The sequence below is a fragment of the Balaenoptera musculus genome, chromosome 2 (assembly GCF_009873245.2).
Source record: "Balaenoptera musculus isolate JJ_BM4_2016_0621 chromosome 2, mBalMus1.pri.v3, whole genome shotgun sequence".
NCBI classification, from domain to species: domain Eukaryota; kingdom Metazoa; phylum Chordata; class Mammalia; order Artiodactyla; family Balaenopteridae; genus Balaenoptera; species Balaenoptera musculus.
The window spans coordinates 1,011,473-1,036,322 of record NC_045786.1 but is presented as its reverse complement, the minus strand read 5'-3'; the positions used below and the strand labels follow the sequence as shown (position 1 = coordinate 1,036,322).

Below are 24,850 nucleotides of genomic sequence, written 5' to 3'. Positions count from 1 at the left end.
GCGTGCGCCCGGCGGCGCGGGGCGGGGAGGCGTCCCGGAGGAGCGCGCGGGCCGCCGCCCCCGCCCTTGCGGGCTCCGGCCGGGAAGCCCCTGGTTGGGCGGCGGGCGGACGCTGGCCCAGGCGCCCGCTCCGCGCGCGGGGACGCGAGCTGCCCCGGAGGCCCGCTCTTCGGAGCAGGACCCGGGGCCTGCGCGGCGGCCTGAGGGGGGCAGGGCGCGCCCCTGGGCCGTCGGCGTCTTAGAAGTAAGTCACCGCCGGAAGCGCGGGGCGAGGGCGGCGTGCGTTCCGGGTCACTGCGCGGAGCGCCCGGAGCCCGGGGGCCTGCGCCCCCCGGGTGGGGGGGTCCGCGGGGGCAGAGCGAGCGCCGCCGGGGCCGCTGATTGGAAACGCGCGATGTGCCTGCACGCGTAGGGGAGGGGGGGGGGCCTTGGAAAAAGTGTTGTTTACTGTTTTCCACTCCTAGCCGCGCCCTCCCCTCCATCTCCTTTCTTCGTTTCCCATTTTTCTCTCTTGTGGCTCCTTTTCGCTCACGTGCGGTCGGTTGGAGGTTCTGCATGTGAATGGAGGCCTGGGGAGTGCTAAGGAAATTGTTGTCAAGGGAATTTGGTGGCGCGCTCCAGGCACAGCAGCAGCGTTGGCACGTTGGGAGGGAAAAAAATCAACTCTGTCCCCCCAGCTAGGCTTTCCTGGACGGCGGTGGTATCCAGGTGGTTTTATTTCTCCTTCTGTTCTAAACTTCTTGTAAGGCAACACTGAATGAAAAGAAGTGTAATAAACATACACTAAACATACAACAGTTTACATGGAAGAAAGAGGCAAGGTAGGAAACAAATCAGAAGAAACAAGGTCCTTCCAAAGAACTGATTTAATTGGTATCCAACCAGTTACATTATGGTTGGCCTAATGAAGAGGTGGAACGATGCGGGGAAGAAGGCCCAGAAATCACAGCTGATGGTAAAAGAAATAAAAAGTAATTACGTAGCCTTATTTGTCACATCTGCCTGCCAAAAGCTAAGATTACTGCCGTTTGGGAGGACTAGTAAAGTCCACTTAAGGCCCACCGAAGCTGTCAGTAACTAAGAAAAAAACTGCCAGTGACTGAAATGAGGAAAAAAAGAAAAGAAAAACCGGAGTCTTTTAAGTGTGGTTTCTAAACACTTTTGTGACAAGTACGCTGAAGACGAAAGACATCAGATTGGAAAAGTACAGAAAGTAATACATAAATCTAATGCAGAAACTTTTTGAAAGCTGGCAGCAAAATTTATTACTAATTTCTTGTTTGATGATTACATGTCTGCTGAACTTGTTACATACTGTTTGATCAAAAGCGGCAAACCGGGCTGAGACACGCAGCAAACAGCTGTAGGCAGTGTACAGTCGGTCCTCGTTATTCGCACATTCCATGTCTGCGAACTCATCTGCTCACTGCAATGTATTTGTAATCCCCGAATCAGTATCCACAGGGTTCGTGGACGTGCACAGTGAAAAATGTGACTTGCCTGACAGGCACTGCTGAGGTTAAAGGAGACGACACTCAGCCTTGTTATGTCAGCTCTTGCGCTGTAAACAGATGTGCTTTTCACAGTACATACAGTGTCATGTTTTTAGCAATTTTTTTGTGCTTTTTTACTGGCGGCTTTCGTGTTTTAAGTGCCTCCACACCCCCACCCCAGGCGTAGTGCTGAGCTGCTGTATAGCATTCCTAAGCAGAAAAAGGCCGTGTTCTTTGTGGAGAAAACGTGTGTCGTGCATCGGGTTCATTTAGGTTTATCATTAGTGCTCTTGGCCACGATGAGGCCAGTGCTGATGAATCAACAGTACATTAAATAAGATGTCTAAACAGGAACGCACGTAAACAAAGTTATGTATCAGTCAGTTGACGAGAATGTGACCGCAGGATCTTAGGAACCTAACCCTGAGCTCCTCCAGGAGCAGTTTAGCGTTCCCGGTGACTTTATAGAACACAGCTGCCTCAGATAATGAGAATCGACTGTTTACTAAAGGACACATCTAAATGTTACCCACATTTTAAAAAATCTCATCTCGTCGCCTACTTTAGATTCCGTTATCTGTTGCTGTGAGTCGTCCTTTGGAAATACCTTCCATCCTTGCCTTCTCCCTCCACTTTACATATCTCACCCACAGCCCTGCTCAATTCACTGCATGCTTGAGGAAAACATAACACCTTGCTAACTCTGAAAAGAGCTCCCTGTATATGTATGGAAATATGTTAATAAAAAAAAAAAAAAAAAAGAGCTCCCTGTGTTCCTCACCCCCCTCCCACTAACTTCCCTGATCTGTTTACCCTGCCCTCTTCAACAGCTGTTTAACCTCTTCTAAACCTGACAGTACATCCCCAGTCCTTGCTGTGTTGCTTCTTGTTTCTCTAAGATGATAGACGGAATCAGAAATCTGTAACAGCTCTGGCCCACGCCCACCTTGCATCTACCAACCTTCCTCCATCTGAATACACTGCTAGCCTCCATAACTGGATGGATGGTCAAAATTCCTGTCCAAGACCAAAATTGCCACTTTTGCATTGAGTTCCATTTTACTCTTGGAATTGTCCTCTTTCCTTAGCACATTTTCCGCTCTCAACTTGATCGTTTCTGTCAACTTGTAAAGATTTTAATAGCTAAAATCTTGATCATATCTCCCTCCAGATACTACCCCATTGCTCTGATCTGTTCTCCTATACAGAAGAACTTCATTTGCACGTCTGCTACTCTCTCTTGAACCCACAAGTCAGACTTGATCCCCAGACGCCACTGAAACTAAGGCTCCAGATCCTCGGGAGCCTCCACGTTCTCAAACCTGATTTTCGTTTCTCAGTCTTCATCTCACTCCACCCGTCAGCAACGTTTGACACAGCTGATGACTTACTCTCTTCCTCCTGAAGCCCCTTTTCTTGCCTGGCAGAATTCCATTCTGTATTTCTCTCTTGCTTCCTAAATGACTGTTACTTAGTACCCTTGCGGGTTCCCCTCTTTTTCCAGCCTCTAAATGCTGGAGCACCCCAGGATTCAGATCTCACAACTTGTGGACTGCGTCTCCTCTCTGTTCTTTCCCCCTCAGCAGCCCCATCCAGATCTCTGGCCAAATGAAACCCGCGTTTGAATCTCCAGCCCATACCTTTCCCCTAAACACTAGACTCGCACTTAACTGCCTGCTTTACAGCACTGCTTGAATGTCTAATAGGCATGGCAGATTTAATATAGTCTAAACCAGACTGTTAACCTCCGTCCCACCCCCCACCCCCCAAAAGATTGTGATTTAGTGTTCCCTATTTCATGAAATGGCAACTCCATTCTTCCAGACTAAAACCTTTGGAGTCATCCTTGATTCTTTCATACCTCACATCCACTCCATCAGCAAATCCCACCAGCACTATCTTAAAAATATACCCAGAGTCTGATCTCAGCTCACCACCTCCATCACAGCCACGCTGATCCAAACCGCCGTCTTCTTACACCTAGACAATAGCAAAGGCCACCGAGCTGATCTCCCGCTCCTACACTTGCTTCCACGTCATCTACTCACTCACGGCAGCAGTCAGGGTGATCGCTTTGAAAGTCAACATCATTCCTATCTTAAAGCCCACTGATGGCTTCCGTCTCACTCAGAACAAAAGCCGTGGTCTGCAGGGCCCTGCGTAAACCGCTCCCGCCCACATTACCTCTGGTTTCACATCCAGTATGACATTTTTGCGTGCTCAGTCTTTTCCCACCACTCCATCCTCCACTTTCCTCCACTACACCAAGCACGTCTCTGTCTCAGGGCCTCTGCACTAGTATCATCCTGCTTGAATGCTCTTCCCCTTGGTACCCACGTGGCTCACACTGTCACTTCTTCAGGTCTCTGCTCAAATCTCTCATCAGAAAGGTCTGAACTCTGAGAACTATGTAAACAGCACCCCACCACCATCTCTCTCCCTTACCTTGCTCTATTTTTCCTGTACCACTTGCCACGTAATATGTTGTGTATTTTGTTTATTGGTTGTCTCCCACTAACTAGAATGAAGGTTCTGTGTGACATAATCAGATAAATATTTGGTGAGTGAAAGAATATTTACCTACAAAAATATATACAAAGAAAATAGCAAAATATTGTAATTCGCACAAAGAAAAAGATACATGGGTTTATTTCTGCTTGCTCTCTTAAAGAACAATGGAATTATAAATTGAGTCCTGCTGTCACAAATTAAATGGGAGTAAAGCTGGATTATTCCTAATACTCGTAAAATATTGTGAAAGGTAACATTTGAAAATGTATATAGATTTGTATCTATAGCGAATCTTACGCAGACTACTTGCATTTCTGTTGAACGAGAGATCTCAAATTTGTGAATGAGCGATCTCGAATTTGTGAATGAGCAGCAAGACCCGTATTTCAGCCAATAAGTGAACACACGTCAGCCATTATCAGCCGAGACGCCGTCGGTGACCCTGATTTCAGTGTGACCCTGTTGGTGGAGGAAGAATCAGAAAGTCACGTCATCAGGCCTCTAGTTGTAAAAGAGACTTTAAAAGGTTTGCTAAAATTTTTAAAGGGTCACAAAATAAGAATACATTCTCTGAAATTTTTACCAAGTGCTTTTCCTTTCTATCTTTTTTCTCTGTCCTTGCCCTTCTCTCAACTTGGCACAGTTTAGTGTTTAAAAGCACGGGTTTTGGAATCAGAATGACATAATGTGGAGCTCTGGCTACATTATTGACTGGCGAGCAGTGTAACCTTGGGCAAATTGCCAGAGTCTCAGAGGTTATGCTTCCTCATGCCTAGAATTTACTTGATAGGGTATAGGGCTGTTTGTAAAAAGTTAATGAACTTCCGTAAATAATTTAGCAGCACGTGGCACATACATAACTCCACTGCTGGTGGATATCATTCATTCATTCAAAAAAAAGCGTTACTGAGTTTCTGTGTATCATGTCTTGGGAACATAGTATTAAGCAAATTCACTTGGTCTCTGCTCCTATGGAGTTTATGTTTTAACTAAGTGCAGTACATAACTAAAAGGAGACCCTTTGTGTTCTCAGATTTGTGATGTCAGGCTTTCATTCAACTATGTTGAAAAATAGCAAAAATGCAACAAAAATTATGATTTAGAAAAGGGGAATAAAAACTTCCAGGTCAGCACCATATCAGTCAGTATATGGTATATCCTTCTAAGCTGGGGTAATAGTGTAAATAATGGAATCAGCAGGTCCTGGGATTCCCACCCTCCCCACACCTCCCCAGGATCCTTATTGACTCATGTATTCACAGTTGAGCTAAGGTCTGGATTTACAACTTGCCCGTTTTTTGTTTTTTTTTTTAAGTTTCTCCCAGTGATAGATAACAAAGTGCAGCCAAGATTGAGAACTATACCCTAAACCCTTTGCCTCTGGGAAAACTTCAGCCTCGATTAACCCAACTATTCACTTTCTCAGTACCTAGAAGCAGTTGCATGCTGCTGAAGGCTGTTGAGTGAACTTCTGAATAGACTGATTCCACTAAAATCTCATGAGCACCAAACAGACGGACCCTCAGTACAGCCAGCCAGTCTTAGACATTTCTCTCTTCAACCCCCTCATCTACTCCAAAAAGTTTCTCAAACTTCCACTCTCCTCTCACTGTGCTGCCTCCCCTTCACTTTCAGAAGATAGCACCTCCTTCCTCCTAAACTGAAGCCCCCAAATGGAAATTTCTTCCTGCCTCAAAATAGCCAAATTTACCTACACACAACTTATCCTTCCTTCTACTTACTCAACAATTTACTGAGAACCCACTGGTGCTGGGAATACATCAATGAACAATACGGACAAAAATCTCTACTCTCCTGGGGCTTACATTCGAGTGAGAAAAAACAAACATAAATAAGTGATATGGTAATTTGGAAAATAGTAAGTGTTATGGAGAAGAGTGGAAAATGATAGGGAGAACTAGATTAGGAATAATATTTTAAACAGAGTGGTCATTGAGGTGACGTTTAAGCAAAGACTTAAAGGTGATGAGAGAGAGGAGTGTTCCGGGAAAAGGGAACGGTGAGAGCAAATGTCCTGAGGCAGGAGTGTGTCTGGTGTGTTCAAGAGCAATAAGGAAAGCTGTGTAGGTGAAACGTATTGACCGAGGGGGAAAGTATGAGGAAATGAGGTCAAATAGTTTAAAGGAAGGGATGGGGGAGTAGGTGATGAAGGATCAAATAAGCCACTATTAGAAGGCTGGCTTTCATCCTGAGACAGATGAGAAGCCATTGGGGAGTTGAGCAGAGAAGTGACACTGGCTACTGTGTTGAGAATAGTCTATGACAAGGAAGGATGCAGAGAAACTAGTTAGGATGCTACTGCATTGTCCAAAGGTCACTGTTTCAAAACAGGAGTTAAGCCTCATCTCTAAGGCCACATCCTTCACATATGCTTTCCAGCCTTCCACTTTAAGGAACTAGAAAAAGAAGAGAAAAGTAAATCCAGCGATAGCAGAAGGAAGGAAACAATGAAGGTTAGAGGAGAGACAAATTATAGATATAGACAATAGAAAACAGTACAATCAATGAAACCAGAAGTTGGTTCTTTGAAAAGATAAATAAAATTAACAAACCTTTAAATAGAATGACCAATAAAAAAAGAAGATCCAAATTACTAAAATTAGGAAAAAATGGGGATATTATTACCAACCATATAGAAATAAAAAGAATTATAAGAAAATACTATTAATATTTGTATGCCAACTAATTTGATGACCTAGATGAAGTGTACAGATTCCCAGAAACAAAGTACCAAAACTGACTCAAGAAGAAATAGAATAGACTTAACAACGTTACAAGTAAGAATATTGAATGAGTAATCAAAAAGCTTCCAACAAAGAAAAGCCCAGAATCATATGGCTTCACTGGTGACTTCTATCAAACATTTGAAAAAACACCACAAGTCCTCAAACTCTTACAAAAAATAGAGGAAGAGAGAATCTCTTCCTCTAGGCCAGCATTACCCTGATAACAAAGCCAGACAAAGACATCACAAGAAAATAAAACAACCAACATAGTCCCTAATGAATATAGATACAAAATGTCCCTAATGAATATAAATACAAAAATTCTCAACAAAAGTAACCCAGCAGCATGTTTAAATGATTACATACCATGGCCGACTGGAATCCACAAAATTATTAGTGCTAATAAATTTAGCAAATTCACAAGGTACAGGATCAACAAAAACCAGTTTTCTTTCTATACACTTGCAATGAACATTCCAAAAGAAATAAGAACACAATTCCATTTACAATAGCAAAAAATAAAATACTATGAAATAAGTTTAAATGAGACGTAAACTACATTGAAAACTACAAAACATTGTTGAAAGAAAGCTACAAGACATTGACAAGTATTTACAAAATATTAAAGACCTAATTAATGGAAAGACATTCCCTGTTTATATTTTGGAAGACTTAATATTGTTTGGATGCCAAACTGATCTACAGATTCACTGCAATCCCTATCAAAATTCCAACTATGTTTTTTGGCAGAAATTGACAAGTTGATCCTAAAATTTGTATAGAGTTACAAGGGACCCCAAAACAATCTTCAAAAAGAAGAAAGTTGGAGGACTCATACTTTCTGATTTCAAAGCTTACTACAAAGCTACAGTCATCAACACAGTGTGGTATTGGCGGAAGGTTAGATTGATAAGTCAGTATAATAGAATTGAGAGCCCAGAAATAAACCCATACATGTGTGTTAAATTGATTTTTGACAAAGATGTCAAAACATCACTGGTGAAAGACTAGTATTTTCAGTAAATGCTGCTGAGAAAATTGTATATCCACATGCAAATTAATCCGTTTGAACCCTTACCTCACACCATATGATAACATTAGGCTTCCCTGGTGGCGCAGTGGTTGAGAATCTGCCTGCCAATGCAGGGGACACGGGTTCGAGCCCTGGTCTGGGAAGATCCCACATGCCGCGGAGCAACTGGGCCCGTGAGCCACAACTACTGAGCCTGCGCGTCTGGAGCCTGTGCTCCGCAACAAGAGAGGCCACGATAGTGAGAGGCCCGCGCACCGCGATGAAGAGTGGCCCCCGCTTGCCGCAACTAGAGAAAGCCCTCGCACAGAAACGAAGACCCAACACAGTCAAAAATAAATTAAAAAAAAAAAAAAAAGAATAAAGGCCACAAGCAAAATTATTAAAAAAAAAACAAAAACATTAACTCAAAATGAATCAGAATGTAAGAGGGCAACTATACAAGTCTTAAAATATTGGGGGTAAATCTACATGACTTTGGATTTGGCAGTGTTATTCTTAGATATGACATCAGGAGCACAAGTAACAAAATGAAAAGTAGATAAATGGATTTCATCAAAATTTAAAACTTCTGTGCACCAAATGACACTATCAAGAAAAAGCCCACTGAGTGGGAGAAAATATTTGCAAGTCATATATATGATGAGAGTGTATTATCTTAAATATAAAAATAACTCCTATAAAGTCATCAATAAAAAACAACCCAACTTTAAAACGGTCAAAGGACTTGAACAGACATTTCTCCAAGGAAGATATTTTAATGGCCAACAGTATAAGAAAAGATGCTCAATATCATGCCATTAAGGAAATATTAATACAAATCAAAACCACAATGAGATACCACATCACACCCACTAGAATGACTATAATTAAAAATCAAACCGGTGTTGACAAGGATGTGGAGAAATTGGAACCCTCCTAAATTGCTAGTGGGAAAGTAAAATGGTGTAGCCACTATGGAAAACTGTTTGGTGCTTCTTTGGAAGTTTAAACATAGGATTACTTTATGACTCAGCAATTCCTACCCGTAAATATATACTCCAGAGAAATGAAAACAGGTATCCAAACAAAAGCTTGTACCTGAATGTAGCCAAATAATGACCAAAAGTGGAAACATTCAAAGTGTCCATCAACATATGAATGGATAAATTATGGTATATACATACAATGGAATATTATTCAGCCATAAATAGGACTGATGTACTGATACAGGGTACAACATGCATCAACCTTGAAAAACATACCAAGTGAAAGAAGCCAGACACACACAAAAAAACACCTAAGATTCTGATCCCATTGGTATGAAATGTCTAGAATAAGCAAATCCATAGAGATAGATTAGTAGTCGCCAGGGACTAGGGACTAAGATTTAGACAGCGCTGATGGTTTCAGATGTGAATGTACTGGAAGTCACTGAATTGTACATTAAAATGGTGAATTTTATGTTGTAAATTTTACCTCAATTTAAAAAAAAAAAACAAAAAACAAAGAATCGGTCCCTCCCCTCACTATTTTCTTTCCAAGCACTCTGTCTACTCCCATGGCCTCTGTGTATAGTTACCACCTATACACAGATGCCTCACTAATTTGTATCTCTAGCTCAGATCTTTTTTCTAAGTTCCAGGCCTGAATATCCAACTACTTACTTACCTAACACCGCCACATGAAAGCTTCAAATGCATCTTTGAAATGTAGAAAACCGAGATTATTCCCTGGCCTTTCAAACTGGGTCATCTTTGAATGTTCCCTATCAGTAAAAGTTAAAAATAGCTCACACTCATTGAGGGTCCACATCGTGTTAGGGCTGAAATAAGTGCTTTACATCCATCAGTTCATTCAGTCCTCATAAGAACCTCATATATTATCTGCTTTCACACAGAGAAAATTGAGAGGTCAAATAACTTGTGGATATCACACACCATGCAAGTAAAGCTAACTTTGAGCAAAGGCATCCTGACTTCTCTTTATTTTTTTAATTTATTTATTTATTTATTTTTTGCTGTGTTGGGTCTTAACTGCTGCATGCAGCCTTTCTCTAGTTGTGGCAAGTGGGGGCTACTTTTCGTTGTGGTGCGCGGGCTTCTCATTGCGGTGGCTTCTCGTTGTGGAGCTCAGGCTCTAGGCACTCAGGCTTCAGTAGTTGTAGCTCGCGGGCTCTAGAGCGCAGGCTCAGTAGTTGTGGCGCATGAGCTTAGTTGCTCTGCGGCATGTGGGATCTTCCAGGACCAGGGATTGAACCCGTGTCCCCTGCACTGGCAGGCGGATTCTTAACCACTGCGCCACCAGGGAAGTCCCATTCTGACTTCTCAAAGTCTATGTTCTTAATACTGCTGGACCATCATCCACCTTTATATAGAAACCTAAAAGTCATCCTTGTCATTTCTCTCCTTTACACGCCATAGCCAATTCATCATTAGGTCCTATTGATTTGATTTCCTAAATATCTCTCACTCTATCCAGTTCCTTTTATCTCTACTACCACTAGCCTCATCCAAGCCACTATCTTTTGTCTCTACAATGGCTTCCTAATTGACCACTCCATGTCCAGTGAGAACAACCTAATGAAAAATAATTATAATTTTGTATCTTCCAAGTAGGGAATTCATATTGTCTTATGCCCACGGAGCATTTACAAATATTAATCAAATTTGGCCACATAGAAAACCTTACTGAATTTCAAAAGCTTGTAATCTTAAAAGCTACTCTTAAGATCTCAGTGCAGTAAAACTTGAAGTCAACAAAGGTTACCTTTAATTCTTGATTTTTTTTTTTTTAGATTTTTTTTTTTTTGACATGGACCTTGTTTTCTTTTAAGTCTTTATTGAATTTGTTACAATATTGCTTCTGTTTTATGTTTTGGTTTTGGTTTTTTGGCCACGAGGCATGTGGGATCTTAGCTCCCCGACCAGGGATCAAACCTGCACCCCCTGCACTGAAAGGCAAAGTCTTAACCACTAGACTGCAAGGGAAGTCCCCTATTTCTTGATTTTTAACTTCTGGTTCGTCAGTATCTCCAACATTCCTTCCTTCCTTCTTGGTGATTTTAATATGCATGTCAATGCTCTAATACCTTGGCTCCCATCTTCTTGAACTCCTCTCCTTTTCACTCTGCCTAAGTCATTCCCTTGATCATTCTCTAGTTGGAGCTTCTTATACCAGTAACTACAAGCCCTCCATGTTCTCCATTTCCTGCATCCCCTTCTCTGACCATCACCTCCTGTTTTCCAGCTCACCCCTCTAGATATCTGGTTCTCGACAATTCTTCAAACTCACTGAGAATTCCAGTTATTGATTCTATCACTGTTTCACTGCCCCTTACCCTTAGTTCCCTCTTTACCCTGTTTAAATTCCATAGTCAATCATTGATGACTCCCTTAGATATTCCCTTGATTTCTTCTCTTGATTCCTCATACTCTCCTGGCAAAACCATAACTCATACCTGGCTCCCAGGTAGCTGAACATGACTGGAAGAAAAATGAAAGCATGGTAAGAGGTCTCACTTTAAATTTATGAACACAGACCTCAACTGATCTCAAAATGCTGCCAGGCAATCACTCTCCCCTTTTCTTACACAAGTATTTGATACCGTTCTTCAAATATTTTCTACTCCCAGTCTTACCCTCAGTGATAACTTTTCATACTTCCTGGAGAAAACTGAAACAATCAGAAGAGAGCTCCTGCCACTATATCTATCTGCCTATCAGCATTTGAACTCATGTACTCTGCTTTCCAGCCCATTACCGTATGAAAACCATCCATGTTCTCCACGTTCTTATCTAAAATCAGCATCTCTGCTTGTGTACTAGATCGGGGATCAGCAAACTGCAGCCTGTAGGCCAAACACTGGTCTTTGTTTTTATACAGCCCATGAACCAAGAATGGTTTCCACATTTTTTTAATGGTTGGGGGGAGAAAAGACTATACAACAGAGACCATGAGTGGCCCTAAATTATTTACTGTTTAGCTCTTTACAGAAAATGTCTTCTGATTCCTGTACTAAATCCCATCCTCACTCGCCTACCCAATGATATTGATTCAACAATTCTCCCTTTTCTCTCTTACATTAACAAGTTTTTGCCTCCATACTGGATTATTTCCACCATCATTCAAGCATTCTGTTATTTCTCTCATTTAAAAAAAGTACAAAACTTGATCTCCCTTCCCTCGCTCGTTACTGTCCCATTTCTTTGCTCTCCTTTGCAACACAGCTTCTTGCAATAACAGTCTATACTTGTCTCACATTTCTCCCTTCTAATTCTCACTCGAATCTACTCCCAACTAGGCTTTCACTATCACCAAAACTGCTCCGGTCAAGGTCACTAATACCCTCCATATGCTAATTCCAATGGTTAATCTTCAATCCTAATATTAGTTGACCTAACAGCAACATCTGACACAGTGGTTCACTCCTTCCTGCTTGATACACTTTCTTCACTTGATTTCCAGAACACCATGCTCTGTTTTCTCCCTGCTGTACTGGTGTCTCCTTTACTGGTCTGGTGCTTCTCCCTGGTCTCACATTAGAGTACCTGAGGGCTCAGTCCATTCTCCATCTGTACATCTCGTTTCATGGCTTTCAAAACCACCTGTTTGCTGGCAACTCCCAAATTTAAAACGAGCCTTGACTTCTGAAATCCAGTTTCCTATATCTAACTGCCTACTCAACATCTCCATTTGCAAGTCAAATGAACATCTAAAACTTAACATCCAAAACCAAATTCCTGATCTTCAACCCTAAACCTATTTAGTAGTCATACTCATTTCACTGATGCTAAATTCTATCCTTCATGTTTTTGAGGCTAAAAACTTTAGAGTCATTCTTGATTTCCCTGTTTTACACCATACATCCATTCTATCAAGAAATGCTGTTGGCTTTGCCTTTGGACTAGAACCAGAGTCTAATTACTTCTCTGTTCCTCCACTGCCACCACCCTGATCCAAGCTACTGTCATCCCTCGCTGCATTACTGCTCAGCTGCCTACTCCATGGTCTCTCTGTTTCTACCCTTGCTCCGCATAGTTTGTGCTCCATATAACAGCCAGTGATGCTTTAAGAATATAAATCTTATTGTGTCACTTATCTGCTCAGAATTCTTCAATAGTTCCCCATTTCATGAATAATGAAACCTAAAGTAACAATGGCCTCCAAAGGCCCTACCTAAACTGGTCCCTCTTGCCTCTCTGACCTCATCCCCAGTTCTCTGCCCTTACCTTCTCCAGTGGGCTTCTTAGTCTTCAAGTACTCTGGCGTCCTACTGCGTAAGGGCTTTTGCACAAGCTGCTTGCATTCTTCTCCTGTATGTGCACTTGGGTAACTCCTTTGCCTCCTTTAAGTTCTTGCTCAAATTTCACCTTCTCGATGAGGCCTAATTTGATCAACATATTTGAAATTGCAGTCCCCTACCTGCCCTTATGATTCGTCTTTCTCTGCTCTGTTTTTGTTTTACCTGTAACATCTACCATGTCCTAGCATGCTATATAATTTACTTATTATGTTTATTGTTTATTGCCTACCTCCTGCCCACTCATGTAACCTTTGGAGTCTTTGTCTCTGTTGCTCACTGATGTATCCCAAGCATATAGCTCATAGTTGATGCTCAATAAACATTTGATGAATAAATGAGCAAACAAATTTTTTTTAAAACTTAACTTACTAACTTTCCAAACAATCTACTACACAATTATTAAATCATAGCTGTGATTACAAATTTTATACAAATTGAAAAACTAGAACAGTTTATATGAAAATACATGAGATATGAATAAAACTTAAATGCAGAGGAAAAAATTGTAGCTTTAAAGGAATATAATGCCAAACATACGAATTCTTACTGTGATCAGAGATCCGACTTGTGCTGTCTACCATCACCTGTTATATCCATCTCAGCCTAGCTACTGGACTTTCTCTCCCAAGGTTACTGCATTAGAACAGTGGTTCTCAAAGTGCAGTCATTGAGCTAATAGCATCAGCACCACTGGGAACTTGTTAGAAGGCAGATTCTGTTTTAATAAGCCTCCAAGTGATTCTGATGCACATGATTGAGGTTCAATATATTTGAATCAGGGAATTTATTTCTTACTGACTTTTCTCCTTCCAAGATCCAGGAAGAGGAATAGAGTCTACTTTTGACTCAAATAGTTTGTCTTGCATAGGGAGACAAATTTAATGGATCAGATAAGTTTATCATCTATGTTAACCAATATAAAATACCTTTAATTCTTCATGCATGTAAACTTTGAGTACCTTCTGTTTTTTAAGATGAGGCAAGATAAAAATATTGTACAGAAGAAAATTCACAATCATAGGCTTACATCTGTCTTAGAGGTTTTTATCCTGATTGAGGTTGATAATCACAGTCAGATCCTTATAGAATACCCTGTTTATTTAATACCTAAGAATAAGTTTAAAAGAAGTACCAAGACCTATATTGAGAACATCTTAAGGATTTACAGAAGGATGTAAAACAATTTGACTAAATTGAAAGCCATTTAATTTCCTAGGTGGGATAACTTAATATTGTATAGGTGGACAGTGCTTCCAAATAAATGCATAAATGTAATGCAGTTCCAATCACAATCACAATTTTGGGGAAGTGAATGTTGTTTTGGCAAATTCATACCAAAATTTATCTTGAGAAATTAACTCATTAAAAATTCAAAATTATGAGAAAGGAGAATGACGAGGGGGAGCTTTTCATACCATACATTAAAATTTACTATAAAGCAAAAGTAATTTAGATTGTATGTTATGGATATTGGAAGAGACAAATACAAACGAAATGAAATGGCCAAAAATAGATCCATGTGGTTATAACAAATCACTGTATTATAAAGGAGAAATTGGAAATCAGTTGTAAAGTGATGGAATATTCAAGAAATGTTGAAACAATTAGTTACCCATTCTGAAAGAAAGAAAATTAGCTCCTGTCTTCGTATCATGCTCCAAAATGAATTCTTAGTGTATTACATCTCTAAATATTAAAAATTAAAGTACAGGTACTTCCCTGGTGGCACAGTGGTTAAGAATCTGCCTCCCAATGCAGGGGACACGAGTTCGAGCCCTGGTCCGGGAAGATCCCACATGCCTCGGAGCAACTAAGTCCGTGCACCACAACTACTGAGCCTGCGCTCTAGAGCCCGTGAGCCACAACTACTGAGCCCACGAGCCACAACTACTGAAGCCCACGTGCCTAGAGCCCATGCTCCACAACAAGAGAAGCCACCACAGTGAGAAGCCCATGCACTGCAACGAAAGGTAGCCCCCGTTCACTGCAACTAGAGAAAGCCAATGTGCAGCAATGAAGACCCAACGCGACCAAAAATAAATAAATAAAATAAATTTATTTAAAAAAAGAAAGAAATAAAACTAGGGCAAATAGTTGGCTAAAGTCACAGAGATAATAAAAGCAGGAGGGCTGTGGCATTTGGGCCCTAGAAAATACCCTCTCATCCACTACACCATGCTACCTCGAAATGAATTAAAGCAGAATTTTCAAGTGTGAGCTGGGAGTAGTCAAGACCCTTCCAAAAGATCTCTGAAGTCAAAACTTTTCATACTAATAAAGCATTATTTGACTTTTTCACTCTCTTTTCTGAGTGTACAGTACTGTTTTCCTGAGGCTACATGACAAGTGTTATTGCAAAAGACTGAGTGCAAAGCAGATGTGAGAATACAGCTGAGTTCCACGAAGGCAGATATTAATGAGACTCACAAAGATGTAGACAAAGCCACTCTGTGTTTTGAAAAATACAGTTATTTTCCTAAAAATATTTATGTTAACATGTAGTTTATTATTTTAAATGAATTAATAAACATTTTAGAATGTTCTTAGTTTTAATTTCTAACATGGTAAATATCAAGAGATAAAACCCACATAAACAGAAGTTCTTTGGAGTCCTCAATAATTTTTAAGGATGTAAAGGAGTCCTGAGACCACAAAGTTTGAGAACTACCAAATTAAAGAATTACTTTCAGGGCTTCCCTGTTGGCGCAGTGGTTAAGAACCCGCCTGCCAATGCAGGGGACACGGGTTCGAGCCCTGGTCCAGGAAGATCCCACATGCCATGGAGCAACTAAGCCCGTGAGCCACAACTACTGAAACCCACATGCCTAGAGCTCGTGCTCCACAACAAGAGAAGCCACCGCAATGAGAAGCCCATGCACCGCAACGAAGAGTAGCCCCTGCTCGCCGCAACTAGAGAAAGCCCGCGTGCAGCAACAAAGACCCAACACAGCCAAAAATTAAATCGACAAATAAAAATTAATTAATTAATTAATTTAAAAGAATTACTTTCAGACAAGAGACAGTCATGTCAGTTGGGCCCCCATCCCCCTTTCTGTGTTCCTCACATAAACAGAAGAGATTCTATGGGGGAATCTGTGGCTTCTCCCTCAAGACTAAAATCTTGAGAACTCTTTTCTAGAGTGCTTTTTCTAGAGCAGTGTTTTCCGAAATGTGGTACGTATAGAAAGTTATTTGAGATGCTACTATCCCACCATCAGCCCATTTCTACTCCCTGGGCACAAATCTGTCTGTTCAATAAATGGCCCCGCAGGGTGCCAGCAGATGTGATGGGGCTCCCTGTAGGCAGAGCGCGTGCTTCTCTAGGGCCCATGCGCCATCAGGGCAAGTCCAGGGTGACGAGGGAGTAACTGGCGTTTGTAATCTGCTGTGGCCGGAAGGGCACCTGGTTCTGGTTTTCCATTCACAGTACTGATTAAATTTTAAAGTTTCCTTTTGAGATCAATTTAAGTTTAAAAACTGAGTTGACTTAAAGAAAAGTGTTAGGAAAAAATGTTATATATTATGTGAATATGACAGTAAAGAAAAATTAGATATTCTGTGAATATGACAAAATTTGTTAAGTGAGGGAAGTTTGAGAAACGCTGCTCTAAAGCAAATCACTGATCTGTCTGGGGTGGGTCTTTAGGTGGTTGTTGGGATCTGAGAAAAATAGGGCAAGACTTGAGGTACCGTCACACCCGTACTCTAGGGGAGATACAGAAGGAGGAGAGCTCTGTGCTAAGAGTGAAAGATCAAAGCCCTTTACTTTGGCGTTTGTGGAGGATTTCAAGCCTCTAGTTATTCCTTCCCCCAACGACACCTGCTTATCAGTATGTTTCGTTCACTTACACAAAGCTTGTGTTCATCCCCTGAGTCTACCGCTACTCAGCCGTGGTGCAGACTTAACTACCCCTTAAAGCACCACATGATTTCATGTCTGATAAGGATTGAAATCCAGAATATATAGGGAGCTTTCTACAACTCAACAGCAAAGAAATGTGATTTTAAAATGGATTAAGGACTTGAAGGAAATATACACACTGCCAATAAGCACATGAAAAGGTACGCAACATGACTAAGCATTAGGAAATGCAAGTCAAAACAACAGCAAGATACTATCTCACACCCAGCAGGATGTCTATTATTAAAAAATTATAAAAAAACAAAAAAAAAGCAGAAAATAAAAAGCATTGATGAGGATATGGAGAAACTGGAGCCCTTGTGCCTTGCTGGTGGGAATGTAAAATTGTGCAGCCACTATGGAGATTCTGTAAAAAATTAAAAATAGAATTACCATATGATCCAGAAATTACACTTCTGGGTTTATGCCCCAACGAAAGCAGGAACTCAGACAGATATTTGTTCACCAATATTCACAGAAACAATGTCTGCAAAGGCAAAAGATGGAAGCAACCCAGTGTCTATTCAGATATATGGATTTTTTAAAACTACACACAGACACACACACACACACACACAGAGGAAGGCACTTAAAAAGGAAGGCACTTCTGACACACACTTCAGCCTGGATGGACCTTGAAGACATTATGCTAAGAGAAATAAGCCAGTCACAGAAGGACAAATGTTGTATGATTCCAGTTAGATGAGGTAGCTATTGTAGTCAAATTCATAGTGACAGAAAGTAGAATAGAGGATACCAGTGGCTGAGGAGAGGGGGTAAGGCAGAGCTGTGTTTTCATGGGTACCAACTTTCAGTATGGGACGATGAAAAACTTCTGGAGGTGGATGGTGGTGATGCTTGTGCAACAACGTGAATTTACTTAATGCCACAGGATTGTACACTTAAAAATGGTTTGAATGATAAAATTTATGCTATGCTTATTTCACCACAATCTTTAAAAAACACAATGTGAGGAATTATTACCCACAGAACTTAAAGTACAATCTGAATCATAATACTACACATCTCATGTGAAATGGATAATCAGACATATAGCACAGGTGACCCCAAGATACCCACCAATCCCTGCCCACGAAACCACAATATTCAATGTAATTTGCATGGCATTGTCTACTCATATGTAAGCCCATTTACTCACAGATTAAAATTGTAGTCTGACGGGACATTGCTTCTGAGTTCACATTTTAGACTTTACTTTTCTTCTGCAGCCCTGGTAAGATTACAGTAAAGCAGGCTGGATCCGAAAAGGAAGCACTCCGTTTTACCGGAAAGTTACCCCAACACGGAAGCAAGCAGTTAGTTATCCAACCAGTATATGAGGCAACACCTCTTGGTGAGGGAGTGAAAGTACTGTGGTGACAGTGCTCGGGCCTTACCTGTTCAGATCCCTGGTTTATCCAGCTCGTTTTGCAATGCAAACTTTGCTTTGCCAACTTCTTTTTGCAAAACAGTATAAAACCTTAAGAGAAAGCTGATTCTTATTTTGAAAAATGTTCATCACTTTATCTACTTTTTACCAATTACTCTTTTCTTGTGAACAAATGGTATTTATTTTAAAATTTTTTTAAAATGTTAGGAACTACATACGCTAGCAGCATTTCTCCAAAAAAAGAGAGCTTATCACTGCCCCTAAGGCTTCTGTTTTGCCCTTCAGTTATTATCTGCCTTTGAAACAAAGCAGAGGGAAAGCCTAAAAGTAGTTTCTTGGGGCCCTTTTAGTCTCTTAAATCTTAGAGAGATTACACCATTTCGGGGTCTTTAGAAAAGCAAGATTTGCTTATAAGACTCTGGTGAACTCTAGAGGCCTCCGATAGATTTTGCAATGAGTTCTTGTTAAAGTAGGGTTTCTCCAGATTCTGCAGCTAGCAAGCACCGCCCCTGTCAACACTCTCCCGACAGGACATCACTTCTGCAAAACCTTCCAAACATGCATATACAGGTATTTTGTTCAGAATTTGAATTCCTGGGATATTGCTAGATTAAGGGAGTCATAGGCATACAGTGTAATCCAACTTAGGATAGAGTTAACATGGTACCGAGCTTTTCATGCAGTGTTTAAGGAAACACTTTAAGGAAGTGTTATGATGATATCACTCATGTCAATGTCCAGTATTTCCTAATGAATCAAGCTTCATTTCAAGGCTGTATGACTTCTGTAGGAATATCCTTTTAAGCTCACCGTTGACCTGTGTTATGTGCATTTAGGCCACTGCAGTAAACGCACGGCAGCAGGGAGCCCCCTTGGCACACACGAGCAGGTCTCTGTCCTTGCAGCCCAGCCCAGGAGGGACATATGACTCCATCGGCACGGCTCCAAACTGGTATCAGTGTTGACTGCTTGCCAGGTGATATGGCACCAAATTCTCTCCTTTTAAAATGTTGTTTTCCCATCTGGCTTTCATCCTTTCTTGCATCACAAAAGTATACTTCTAGAAAAAGGAATATTCATCAGCTATATCAAAAAAGACAGGCCATCTTAAATCAACATCTAAAAAGATTAAATTTCGTTTGCAAAATTCTAAAACAGATTTTTGATGTTTTCTACATGAAAGCTACTTTCCTGTTCAAAGGAGTATTGACCTGTTTATATAGTGAATAGATTTACCTATGGAACTCTACAAATAGAATAGCCCTCTGTGGTAAAGAGGCTTTCTGACAGTATCTTTTCTCCTTTTCTTTCTTAGTAGAACCCTTGGTTTGTAGTGGGACCCATCTCTGTCCAGAAGAAGACTGTATTTCCTCACTTCCCTGTAGCTTGATGTGGTCATGTGCCCAACGTCTGTCGAATAGGAAATACGCAGAAGCCGTGCAAGGAACTTCCAGGAAATCCTTAAAGAGAAGGGGCTATTCTCCCTCTCTCCTTCCTCTGGCACAACATGAATGTGATGGCCGGAGCTTGAATAGCCATCTTGAACTATGAAGTGGAAGCCACGTGGTAAGGATGACAGAGCAGAAAGTAGCAGCCTGGTTTCCTGGCACCGTGGACAGGCATATCAGCCCAGGAGAGACTACCGCCAGATTTTTACATGTGAGAGAAAGTAATCTGCTATTTTGGTAAGCCACTGTAATTTTGGATTCCTTGTTGCTCATAGCTAAGTCTAACTCAGCTCTCGAATATGGAAAGGAATTATCTTCTTTTGAGAATATATCATAATGTGCTCTAAGTTGTTTAATTTAGGCTGGTGGTGGCATCTCCATTTGATGAAGGAATTCAAATCTGAGTGATGTCCCCATAGTCAAAAAAATTAATAGCAATACAGCTCACTTTGATTTCTCTCTCTGAGGGTGTCAGTACCTTCACCGTGATGTTCACTTCCTTTGAAAGAATATCATGTTCTGACAAGTGGAAATCGGTTATCTAAAGCAAATACCTTGCTACTTTAAATCTGCTAAAAAACAAACTGTATTCATTTTCAGTTCCTGTGTCTAAAGCAATTGTGGAAAATTTATGTTCCAAGGAATTCAAAAGATTAATGTTGAATTAATAGTAAGTGAATTTTGTACTGAGGATGGTTGCTTCTAGAGTGCTGCTAATTTATTTCTTGACCTAGATGGTGGTTGCTTACATATTTGCTTTGTATTTATCCATTAAACTGTACATATGTTTATGTACTTTTCTGTGTTATATATTTCATAATAATAAAGGATTAAAGACGTGAATTTTGTGATTTCTTTTAAAAATACACCTTTCACTTGTTTTGAAGCAAATGTTTTGTTTTGTTTAATATTTATTTATTTATTTTGGCCGCACCGGGTCTTAGTTGTGGCACACGGGATCTTTTTAGTTGTGGCGTGAGAACTCTTGGTTGCAGCCTGCGTGTGGGATCTAGTTCCCTGACCAGGGATTGAATCTGGGCCCCCTGCATTGGGAGCGCAGAGTCTTAGCCACTGGGCCACCAGGGAAGTCCCACAAATACTTTGTTTTTGACGAAAAAATGTAAAATATAAAATTCGTATTATTGTCAGCAAATTTCCCAATAAAAATGTATTGCTTTGATTAACAATTTTTATCAAATATATGTGATATTTTCATTGAAACCATCCAGTAGTTTAACTAAGGATAATTCCAGAAAATTATCAGACTTTCTCTATTTAACAGCCACTTTAGCCAAACCCTTTAATAAATAGGATCTAGTTGAAAGATAACCACCTCACGTCTTTAGTAGAACAAACCTAGAACTAATGAATGGCTAGATTCGAGTTTTTAAAGTTCCAGGAGCATTCTAAGACATATTTCTGTAAAAAAATATAGCATAGTAAACGAGCATTGGTCTCCACTAGTGTGTTTGGACAAGGCACTTAAGTTTTTGAGTTTTAGTTCGCTCTGAGATACGATAATCCCTGCCCTCCTAGATGTGCGAACGACTGTTGAACAAGCATTTTATAAACCTGTTATTATTAATACACAGATTTGATTTAACATGGTTATGGTCCAGATTGATCCAAGTTCTCTGAGGCTTCATGTGTCGGCAGAGGGGATGTATTAGTCGAGTTAAGCAATACTAGCTGCCTTCGCAGGCACTCTGACCTCTCAGGGAGTTAGCACAGCACAGATGTACTCTTCCATCACCCTAATCCAGTGTGAGTCAGGAGGGTCTCTTTGGTGGCTCTCCTACAATTCTGGGACGTGGGATGCTTGCATTTCACAACTCTGCCGTCTTAAAGTCCTTTACTTCCAGCTCTACTGATGGGAAAGAGAAGACGGAGAACTCACACCTGCCCATTATGGTCCTGGACTGAAAGAGTCATGTGTCCTTCCCCTCAGAGTCCTCGGGCCAGAACTGTTTCTTAGCCCCATCCCAGCTGCAGGGGAACACAGGTACTAACAACACTCTCTCACAACAAGCAACTTACAAGGAAGCGACTTGATTTAAAGCCAGGATTCTTAATATCAAGTCCATGGAATGGCTTTAAGGGGTCTGAGAATCCCATTAGATTTTACACAAAAATCTAGACTTGTGTTGTGATGTTTATTTTCCTAGGAAGAGGATCCATCTCTTTCTTTGGTCTCAAAGGGGTGCTCAAAAAAAAAGTAAAGAATTACTGATTTAAGGCAATAGGTAAGGGGAGAAAACTGTGGAATTGGCTGCTATGCTTTCTTTTAAATTTAATATTGCCTACAGTTTACTGCCTACTTAGTATAGAAGACACATGGACGGTAGAGGTTCCGTGCACGGTGGAAGGCTAGTTGTTACACCAGGCGTTTTTAGTATGCTACCTTTAATCTTCACATTCACCTCGAAGGCAGATATTCTCATCCCCTTTGTGCAAATAGGGAAACTGAAGCTGAGCGGGGCCCTGTGGGGTTCCCAGGCACCGAGACCCTCTTGCCCCCCATTTCTTGTAGGCAAGACTCCAGCCTCCATGACCTCCCCTGAGTTCCAAGGGGCAGATTATGGAACAGTTGCTAATCAGGGGGGAGCAGCCAAGAAACCACCTGAGGCGAGACTGAAGGGGCCAGAGAAGCTCAAGACGAGGAGACCACCTGAGATGAGGTGAAGGGAGCGAACGCCCTGCACACTCCCCACCCTGAGTCATGGTTGTAAAGACCCTCATCAAATCCTCTGGGGCGGGGACACACAGTTTTTCAAGGCAGAAACCGGTGTGGCCCCCTTTGCCTGGCAAAGTAATAAAGCTGTCCTTTTCTACTTCACCCAAAACTCTGTCTCCGAGATTTGATTCTGCACCCGTGTGCAGAGAGGCTGAGCTTTCAGTAACAAAACTAAGAAGCATAAAGATCACATAATATGCCTCAGATCACACAGCTAGTAAATGCAAGGCATGTGTGTGAACCCAGGACTGTTTAGCTTCAAAGTCCTCATATCACACTAGGCAATTTAGGTGTTTATTATCCATTGTGAATGAGACGTAAAAGACAATATGGCCTGAACGTATTCGTAACTTTATTTTCCTGCAAACTGAACAAACCAGGCAAAATACCAGCCTTTAGCAGAAATGTCATAGAAATTTCTGTGGTTGAATTGACAAGACTCCAACATTGATGAAGATCTGTTGTGTACACAACTGACTACAGATAGAAAAAGACCAAATAGCAAAGAAGAAAAGTGAAAGAATTTCTACCTGATTCATGTTTAAATAGAGAGATGGATAGATAAATAGAAATATGTGCTTAATGCTTTTCTGATTTTGAGAGAACTTTTATTATTTTTTTTAATTAATTAATTTATTTAGCTGTGCTGGGTCTTAGTGGCAGCACGCGGAATCTTTTAGTTGTGGCATTCAAACTCTTAGTTGCGGCATGTGGGATCTAGTTTCCTGACCAGAGATCAAACCCGGGCCCCCTGCATTGGGAGCGCAGAGTCTTACCCACTGGACCACCAAGGAAGTCCCTGATTTTGAGATAACTTTGCAAATAATTTTCAGTAGCTGCATTTAGCTGGTGAGAACTTTTTTTATTCTTTCTAGATTTTTTTCTGAATTTTCTAAATTTTCACTTTAAATATAAAAAGTCATTTAGAAATATTAAATATGTCCCTGAAGTATCCAGAGTGACTCGTGATCCCCTCAGCCACTTCAGAGAGCACTGTGGAGTTGGTACCCTGGAGCATTTTTGGCAATGGAATCTGGATTTTTTTTTTTTTTCTTGCAAACAACAAAAACCAACTCTGGCTATAATAAGCAAAATGGAATTTACTGGAAGAGCTTAGAGAATTCCTGGAAAGCTGGGCCCCCCAACTTGGACAAAGAATAGCAACCAAGTTGCTCTTGAGGGTCAGGAAGCACGTTGTTACTGCTGCGAAGCTCTTGCAGCAGTAACATTTTGTCAACTTGTAACTTCTCATACCCATGCTTCACTGATTCAAAGTCTCAAAGAGGTCTAAATATCCAAAACTCCATCATAGGCTCAACACCCCTCTCCCTGCTATTTCCCCACCCCTGCAGCCTTTTGTTCCTATAAGGGAAAGAAGCCACTTCCTCCAAAAATGACACACGATAAAGGGTTCTCAAAAAAGAGATTGGGATGCCAAGTAGGACAGCCAAACAATAACTAACTGCCCCCACTACAACCAGCCATCCCCAGCTCACTGACGCAAGGCTCTTTGTGTACAAATTTTAGAAAAGGAAATTAAAAAGTGAAATGTCGTAGTCAAATTTCTTAGTTACCTATGCTAAATGAAAATATAATAAATGTATTCTATAAAATAATAGATTAATTTGGAAATACCACTCATCTCTTAATCACTGCTGTTTCTTTCCCAATACTTATCAGAGGAACAAAAGCTGAGTAGAGATAGGTCTTTTAAAAGAATAGTATAGGAATTCCCTGGCGGTCCGGTGGTTAGGATTCAGTGCTTCCACTGCTGTGGCCCTGGTCCGGGAAATAAGACCCCGCGAGCCACGCAGCATGGCCAAAAAAAAAAGAATAGGATTGATTATACCAAAGGAAGTACAATAAGGAAAAGAAATTGTGAATAGTTAATAACAAAAGTAAGAGGTAGATAGAAAAAAGAAATAAGGGACGAAGAGACAGACCCTGCAGAGGAAAATAAAGGGAGGCTGTAGAGAGAAACATGGGTGCAAGTCTTCAGCAACCTCTTCCTGCAGCCACGCTCCTTCTGCTAACGTGTATTCCCCATCACCCTTCCCTTCCTGTCACCATTATTTGCATCAGTCCCAGTGAGTTCCCTGCACCTAGAGACAAACATACGCCCTACAGAGATTTAGGGCTCATTCAGATTCCTACCAAGAGCAGCTTCCTTGCAGTATCAGGACAGGAGCTCAGAAAGCCACAGCGCTGGCCACAGCAGCCCTGGCTGCTCCGGCAGAAGCCTGGCAGACAGAGATGACAACAGCCATCAGAACCCGTTCCTCCTTTTTCTTCTTTAGAGCCCTTCCGAGCAA

The 24,850-nt window shown here is 41.1% G+C and overlaps 1 long non-coding RNA gene across 1 annotated transcript; it reads left to right on the top strand.

The window, feature by feature from the left end:
* The first annotated feature begins 50 nt into the window (after positions 1-50).
* On the top strand, positions 51-20,647 carry LOC118890073. Its single transcript, XR_005018671.1, has 2 exons — positions 51-244; positions 19,672-20,647. It is a non-coding gene; the product is annotated as an uncharacterized LOC118890073 (long non-coding RNA).
* The last annotated feature ends 4,203 nt before the right edge of the window (positions 20,648-24,850 follow it).